This window comes from Procambarus clarkii, chromosome 1, assembly GCF_040958095.1.
Source record: "Procambarus clarkii isolate CNS0578487 chromosome 1, FALCON_Pclarkii_2.0, whole genome shotgun sequence".
Lineage (NCBI taxonomy): Eukaryota > Metazoa > Arthropoda > Malacostraca > Decapoda > Cambaridae > Procambarus > Procambarus clarkii.
In genome coordinates, this window is record NC_091150.1 from 3296117 (window position 1) to 3306652 (window position 10536).

Here is a 10536-nt window from a genome sequence, read left to right on the forward strand (position 1 = left end):
TCAGAGACACACACACTCCCACAGGTACTCTCAGTGACGCACACACACTCCCACTGGTACTCTCAGTGACACACACTCCCACAGGTACTCTCAGTTAAACACACACACTCCCTGAGGTACTCTCATTGACAACCCCACACTCCCACAGGTACTCTCAGTGACATACACACTCCCACAGGTACTCTCAGTTAAACACACACACTCCCTGAGGTACTCTCATTGACAACCCCACACTCCCACAGGTACTCTCAGTGACACACACATACTTCCACAGGTACTCTCAGTGACACACACACTCCCACAGGTACTCTCAGTGACACACACATACTTCCACAGGTACTCTCAGTGACACACACACTCCCACAGGTACTCTCAGTGACACACAAACACTCCACAGGTACTCTCAGTGACACACACACTCCCACAGGTACTCTCAGTGACACACAAACACTCCACAGGTACTCTCAGTGACACACACACTCCCACAGGTACTTTCAGAGACACTTACACACTCCCACAGGTACTCTCAGTGACACACACACACTCCCTCAGGTACTCTTAGTGGTACTCACTTACACACTCCCACAGGTACTCTCCTCAGTGACACACACACTCCCTCAGGTACTCTCAGTGACACAGACACTCTCCCACAGGTACTCTCAGGGACACTGCCTAACTCTGACAGGTACTCTCAGTGACACTCACACACTCCCACAGGTTCTCTCAGTAACACACTCACTCCCACAGGTACTCTCAGTGGCACTCGCACAAACACTCCCACAGGCACTCTCAGAGACACACACGCACTCCCACAGGTACTCTCAGTGACATACACACTCTCCCACAGGTAATCTCAGTGACATACACACACTCCCACAGGTACTCTCAGTGACACACACACACTCCCACAGGTACTCTCACTGACAAACACACACTCCCACAGGTTCTCTCAGTGACACACACTCCCACAGGTACTCTCAGTGACACACATTCCCACAGGTACTCTCAATGACATACACACACTCCCACAGGTAATCTCAGTGACCCACACTCCCACAGGTACTCTCAGTGACACTCACACACTACCACAGGTAATCTCAAAAACACTCCAACACTCCCACAGGTACTCTCAGAGACACTTCCACACTCCCACAGGTACTTACAGAGACACTCCCACACTCCCACAGGTACTCTCAATGACACACACACACACTCCCACAGGTACTCTCAGTGACACAGCCTCCCACAGGTACTCTCAGAGACACTTACACTCTCCTACAGGTAATATCAGTGACACACACTCCCACAGTTACACTGAGTGACACACACTTACTCCCATAGGTACTCTCAATGACACACATACACACTCCCACAGGTACTCTCAGTGACACACACTCCCACAGGTACTCTCAGAGACACTTACACACTCCCACAGGTACTCTCAGTTACACACATTCCCACAGGTACTCTCAGTGACACACACTCCCACAGTTAATCTCAGGACACACACACACTCCCACAGGTACTCTCAGTGACACACATGCACTCCCACAGGTACTCTCATTGACACACACTCCCACCGGTGGTCTCAGTGGCACTCCCACACTCCCACAGATACTCTCAGTGACACACACACACACATTCCCACAGGTACTCTCAGTGACATACACACTCCCACAGGTACTCTCAGTTAAACACACACACTCCCTGAGGTACTCTCATTGACAATCCCACACTCCCACAGGTACTCTCAGTGACACACACATACTTCCACAGGTACTCTCAGTGACACACACACTCCCACAGGTACTCTCAGTGACACACAAACACTCCACAGGTACTCTCAGTGACACACACACCATAACAGGTACTCTCAGTGACACGCACTCCTACAGGTACTCTCAGGACACACACACACTCCCACAGGTACTCTCAGTGAAGCACACTCCCACAGGTACTTTCAGAGACACACACTCCCACAGGTACTCTCAGTGACGCACACACACTCCCACTGGTACTCTCAGTGACACACACTCCCACCGGTACTCTCAGAGACAATTATACACTCCCACAGGTACTCTCAGTGACACACACACACTCCCTCAGGTACTCTTAGTGGTACTCACTTACACACTCCCACAGGTACTCTCAGTGACACACACACTCCCGCAGGTACTCTCAGTGACACAGACACTCTCCCAAAGGTACTCTCAGGGACACTGCCTAACTCTGACAGGTACTCTCAGTGACACTCACACACTCCCACAGGTTCTCTCAGTAACACACACACTCCCACAGGTACTCTCAGTGGCACTCGCACAAACACTCCCACAGGCACTCTCAGAGACACACACGCACTCCCACAGGTACTCTCAGTGACATACACACTCTCCCACAGGTACTCTCAGTGACACACACACACTCCCACAGGTACTCTCAGTGACACACACACACTCCCACAGGTACTCTCACTGACAAACACACACTCCCACAGGTACTCTCAGTGACACACACTCCCACAGGTACTCTCAGTGACACACATTCCCACAGGTACTCTCAATGACATACACACACTCCCACAGGTACTCTCAGTGACACACACACTCCCACAGGTACTCTCAGTGACCCACACTCCCACAGGTACTCTCAGGACACAAACACACTCCCACAGGTACTCTCAGCGACACTCACACACTACCACAGGTACTCTCAGAGACACTCCAACACTCCCACAGGTACTCTCAGAGACACTCCCACAGGTACTTCCAGAGACACTCCCACACTCCCACAGGTACTCTCAATGACACACACACACACTCCCACAGGTACTCTCAGTGACACACACTCCCACAAGTACTCTCAGAGACACTTACACTCTCCTACAGGTAATATCAGTGACACACACTCCCACAGTTACTCTGAGTGACACACACTTACTCCCATAGGTACTCTCAATGACACACATACACACTCCCACAGGTACTCTCAGTGACACACACTCCCACAGGTACTCTCAGAGACACTTACACTGGTCTTAGTGGCACTCCCACACTCCCACAGGTACTCTCAGTGACACACACACACACATTCCCACAGGTACTCCCAGTGACATACACACTCCCACAGGTACTCTCAGTTAAACACACACACTCCCTGAGGTACTCTCATTGACAACCCCACACTCCCACAGGTACTATCAGTGACACACACATACTTCCACAGGTACTCTCAGTGACACACACACTCCCACAGGTACTCTCAGTGACACACAAACACTCCACAGGTACTCTCAGTGACACACACACTACCACAGGTACTCTCAGTGACACACACTCCCACAGGTACTCTCAGGACACACACACACTCCCACAGGTACTCTCAGTGAAACACACTCCCACAGGTACTTTCAGAGACACACACACTCCCACAGGTACTCTCAGTGACGCACACACACTCCCACTGGTACTCTCAGTGACACTCACACACTCCCACAGGTTCTCTCAGTAACACACTCACTCCCACAGGTACTCTCAGTGGCACTCGCACAAACACTCCCACAGGCACTCTCAGAGACACACACGCACTCCCACAGGTACTCTCAGTGACATACACACTCTCCCACAGGTACTCTCAGTGACACACACACACTCCCACAGGTACTCTCACTGACAAACACACACTCCCACAGGTACTCTCAGTGACACACACTCCCACAGGTACTCTCAGTGACACACATTCCCACAGGTACTCTCAATGACATACACACACTCCCACAGGTACTCTCAGTGACACACACACTCCCACAGGTACTCTCAGTGACCCACACTCCCACAGGTACTCTCAGGACACAAACACACTCCCACAGGTACTCTCAGTGACACTCACACACTACCACAGGTACTCTCAGAGACATTCCAACACTCCCACAGGTACTCTCAGAGACACTCCCACAGGTACTTCCAGAGACACTCCCACACTCCCACAGGTACTCTCAATGACACACACACACACTCCCACAGGTACTCTCAGTGACACACACTCCCACAGGTACTCTCAGAGACACTTACACTCTCCTACAGGTAATATCAGTGACACACACTCCCACAGTTACTCTGAGTGACACACACTTACTCCCATAGGTACTCTCAATGACACACATACACACTCCCACAGGTACTCTCAGTGACACACACTCCCACAGGTACTCTCAAAGACACTTACACTGGTCTTAGTGGCACTCCCACACTCCCACAGGTACTCTCTGTGACACACACACACACATTCCCACAGGTACTCTCAGTGACATACACACTCCCACAGGTACTCTCAGTTAAACACACACACTCCCTGAGGTACTCTCATTGACAACCCCACACTCCCACAGGTACTCTCAGTGACACACACATACTTCCACAGGTACTCTCAGTGACATACACTCCCACAGGTACTCTCAGTGACACACAAACACTCCACAGGTACTCTCAGTGACACACACACTACCACAGGTACTCTCAGTGACACACACTCCCACAGGTACTCTCAGGACACACACACACTCCCACAGGTACTCTCAGTGAAACACACTCCCACAGGTACTTTCAGAGACACACACACTCCCACAGGTACTCTCAGTGACGCACACACACTCCCACTGGTACTCTCAGTGACACTCACACACTCCCACAGGTTCTCTCAGTAACACACTCACTCCCACAGGTACTCTCAGTGGCACTCGCACAAACACTCCCACAGGCACTCTCAGAGACACACACGCACTCCCACAGGTACTCTCAGTGACATACACACTCTCCCACAGGTACTCTCAGTGACACACACACACTCCCACAGGTACTCTCACTGACAAACACACACTCCCACAGGTACTCTCAGTGACACACACTCCCACAGGTACTCTCAGTGACACACATTCCCACAGGTACTCTCAATGACATACACACACTCCCACAGGTACTCTCAGTGACACACACACTCCCACAGGTACTCTCAGTGACCCACACTCCCACAGGTACTCTCAGGACACAAACACACTCCCACAGGTACTCTCAGGACACAAACACACTCCCACAGGTACTCTCAGTGACACTCACACACTACCACAGGTACTCTCAGAGACATTCCAACACTCCCACAGGTACTCTCAGAGACACTCCCACAGGTACTTCCAGAGACACAATTCCACACTCCCACAGGTACTCTCAATGACACACACACACACTCCCACAGGTACTCTCAGTGACACACACACCCACAGGTACTCTCAGAGACACTTACACTCTCCTACAGGTAATATCAGTGACACACACTCCCACAGTTACTCTGAGTGACACACACTTACTCCCATAGGTACTCTCAATGACACACATACACACTCCCACAGGTACTCTCAGTGACACACACTCCCACAGGTTCTCTCAGAGACACTTACACTGGTCTTAGTGGCACTCCCACACTCCCACAGGTACTCTCTGTGACACACACACACACATTCCCACAGGTACTCTCAGTGACATACACACTCCCACAGGTACTCTCAGTTAAACACACACACTCCCTGAGGTACTCTCATTGACAACCCCACACTCCCACAGGTACTCTCAGTGACACACACATACTTCCACAGGTACTCTCAGTGACACACACTCCCACAGGTACTCTCAGTGACACACAAACACTCCACAAGTACTCTCAGTGACACACACACTACCACAGGTACTCTCAGTGACACACACTCCCACAGGTACTCTCAGGACACACACACACTTCCACAGGTACTCTCAGTGAAACACACTCCCACAGGTACTTTCAGAGACACACACACTCCCACAGGTACTCTCAGTGACGCACACACACTCCCACTGGTACTCTCAGTGACACACACTCCCACCGGTACTCTCAGAGACACTTACACACTCCCACAGGTACTCTCAGTGACACACACACACTCCCTCAGGTACTCTCAGTGACACAGACACTCTCCCACAGGTACTCTCAGGGACACTGCCTAACTCTGACAGGTACTCTCAGTGACACTCACACACTCCCACAGGTTCTCTCAGTAACACACTCACTCCCACAGGTACTCTCAGTGGCACTCGCACAAACACTCCCACAGGCACTCTCAGAGACACACGCACTCCCACAGGTACTCTCAGTGACATACACACTCTCCCACAGGTACTCTCAGTGACATACACACACTCCCACAGGTACTCTCAGTGACACACGCACACTCCCACAGGTACTCTCACTGACAAACACACACTCCCACACGTACTCTCAGTGACACACACTCCCACAGGTACTCTCAGTGACACACATTCCCACAGGTACTCTCAATGACATACACACACTCCCACAGGTACTCTCAGTGACACACACACTCCCACAGGTACTCTCAGTGACACACACACTCCCACAGGTACTCTCAGTGACCCACACTCCCACAGGTACTCTCAGGACACAAACACACTCCCACAGGTACTCTCAGTGACACTCACACACTACCACAGGTAATCTCAAAGACACTCCAACACTCCCACAGGTACTCTCAGAGACACTCCCACACTCCCACAGGTACTTACAGAGACACTCCCACACTCCCACAGGTACTCTCAATGACACACACACACACTCCCACAGGTACTCTCAGTGACACACACTCCCACAGGTACTCTCAGAGACACTTACACTCTCCTACAGGTAATATCAGTGACACACACTCCCAGAGTTACTCTGAGTGACACACACTTACTTTCCATAGGTACTCTCAATGACACACATACACACTCCCACAGGTACTCTCAGTGACACACACTCCCACAGGTACTCTCAGAGACACTTACACTGGTCTTAGTGGCACTCCCACACTCCCACAGGTACTCTCAGTGACACACACACACACACATTCCCACAGGTACTCTCAGTGACATACACACTCCCACAGGTATTCTCAGTTAAACACACACACTCCCTGAGGTACTCTCATTGACAACCCCACACTCCCACAGGTACTCTCAGTGACACACACATACTTCCACAGGTACTCTCAGTGACACACACACTCCCACAGGTACTCTCAGTGACACACAAACACTCCACAGGTACTCTCAGTGACACACACACTACCACAGGTACTCTCAGTGACACACACTCCCACAGGTACTCTCAGGACACACACACACTCCCACAGGTACTCTCAGTGAAACACACTCCCACAGGTACTTTCAGAGACACACACACTCCCACAGGTACTCTCAGTGACGCACACACACTCCCACTGGTACTCTCAGTGACACACACTCCCACCGGTACTCTCAGAGACACTTAAACACTCCCACAGGTACTCTCAGTGACACACACACACTCCCTCAGGTACTCTTAGTGGTACTCACTTACACACTCCCACAGGTACTCTCAGTGACACACACACTCCCTCAGGTACTCTCAGTGACACAGACACTCTCCCACAGGTACTCTCAGGGACACTGCCTAACTCTGACAGGTACTCTCAGTGACACTCCCACACTCCCACAGGTTCTCTCAGTAACACACTCACTCCCACAGGTACTCTCAGTGGCACTCGCACAAACACTCCCACAGGCACTCTCAGAGACACACACGCACTCCCACAGGTACTCTCAGTGACATACACACTCTCCCACAGGTACTCGCAGTGGCATACACACACTCCCAGAGGTACTCTCAGTGACACACACACACTCCCACAGGTACTCTCACTGACAAACACACACTCCCACAGGTACTCTCAGTGACACACACTCCCACAGGTACTCTCAGTGACACACATTCCCACAGGTACTCTCAATGACATACACACACTCCCACAGGTACTCTCAGTGACACACACACTCCAACAGGTACTCTCAGTGACCCACACTCCCACAGGTACTCTCAGGACACAAACACACTCCCACAGGTACTCTCAGTGACACTCACACACTACCACAGGTAATCTCAAAGACACTCCAACACTCCCACAGGTACTCTCAGAGACACTCCCACACTCCCACAGGTACTTACAGAGACACTCCCACACTCCCACAGGTACTCTCAATGACACACACACACACTCCCACAGGTACTCTCAGTGACACACACTTCCACAGGTACTCTCAGAGACACTTACACTCTCCTACAGGTAATATCAGTGACACACACTCCCACAGTTACTCTGAGTGACACACACTTACTCCCATAGGTACTCTCAATGACACACATACACACTCCCACAGGTACTCTCAGTGACACACACTCCCACAGGTACTCTCAGAGACACACACTCCCACAGGTACTCTCAGTTACACACATTCCCACAGGTACTCTCAGTGACACACACTCCCACAGTTAATCTCAGGACACACATGCACTCCCACAGGTACTCTCATTGACACACACTCCCACCGGTGGTCTCAGTGGCACTCCCACACTCCCACAGATACTCTCAGTGACACACACACACACATTCCCACAGGTACTCTCAGTGACATACACACTCCCACAGGTACTCTCAGTTAAACACACACACTCCCTGAGGTACTCTCATTGACAACCCCTCACTCCCACAGGTACTCTCAGTGACACACACATACTTCCACAGGTACTCTCAGTGACACACACACTCCCACAGGTACTCTCAGTGACACACAAACACTCCACAGGTACTCTCAGTGACACACACACTACCACAGGTACTCTCAGTGACACACACTCCCACAGGTACTCTCAGGACACACACACACTCCCACAGGTACTCTCAGTGAAGCACACTCCCACAGGTACTTTCAGAGACACACACACTCCCACAGGTACTCTCAGTGACGCACACACACTCCACTCTGGTACTCTCAGTGACACACCCTCCCACCGGTACTCTCAGAGACACTTACACACTCCCACAGGTACTCTCAGTGACACACACACACTCCCTCAGGTACTCTTAGTGGTACTCACTTACACACTCCCACAGGTACTCTCAGTGACACACACACTCCCTCAGGTACTCTCAGTGACACAGACACTCTCCCACAGGTACTCTCAGGGACACTGCCTAACTCTGACAGGTACTCTCAGTGACACTCACACACTCCCTCAGGTTCTCTCAGTAACACACTCACTCCCACAAGTACTCTCAGTGGCACTCGCACAAACACTCCCACAGGCACTCTCAGAGACACACACGCACTCCCACAGGTACTCTCAGTGACATACACACTCTCCCACAGGTACTCTCAGTGACACACACACACTCCCACAGGTACTCTCAGTGACACACACACACTCCCACAGGTACTCTCACTGACAAACACACACTTCCACAGGTACTCTCAGTGACACACACTCCCACAGGTACTCTCAGTGACACACATTCCCACAGGTACTCTCAATGACATACACTCACTCCCACAGGTACTCTCACTGGCAAATACACACTCCCACAGGTACTCTCAGTGACACACACTCCCACAGGTACTCTCAGTGACCCACACTCCCACAGGTACTCTCAGGACACAAACACACTCCCACAGGTACTCTCAGTGACACACACACTACCACAGGTAATCTCAGAGACACTCCAACACTCCCACAGGTACTCTCAGAGACACTCCCACACTCCCACAGGTACTTCCAGAGACACTCCCACACTCCCACAGGTACTCTCATAGACACTCCCACACTCACACAAGTACTCTCAGGGACACTCCCACACTCACACAGGTACTTTTAAAGACACTCCCACAATCCCACAGGTACTCAAAGAGACACTCCCACACTCCCATAGGTACTCTCAGTGACACACATGCACTCCCACAGGTACTCTCATTGACACACACTCCCACAGGTACTCTCAGTGACACACGCTCCCACAGGTACTCTCAGAACACACACACACTCCCACAGGTACTCTCACTGACACACACACACTCCCACAGACACTCTCAGTGACACACACTCCCACAGGTACTCTCAGTGACACCCCCACTCTCCCCACAGGTACTCACAGAGACACTACCACATTCACTCCCACAGGTACTCCCAGAGACACTAACACACACACTCCCACATGTACTCTCAAGACACAAACACACTCCCACAGGTACTCTCAGTGACACACACTCCCACAGGTACTCTCAGGACACAAACACACTCCCACAGGTACTCTCAGTGACACTCACACACTACCACTGGTATTCTCAGTGACACTCACACACTCCCACAGGTACTTCCAGAGACACTCCCACAGGTACTCTCAGAGACACTCCCACACTCACACAGGTACTCTCTGAGACACTCCCACACTCACACAGGTACTTTTAAAGACACACCCACACTGCCACAAGTACTCTAAGAGACACTCCAACACTCCTACAGGTACTCTCAGTGACACTCACACACTCCCACAGGTACTCTCAGTGACACACATTCCCACAGGTACTCTCAGTGACACACACGCTCCCACAGTTACTCTCAGGACACACACACACTCCCACAGGTACT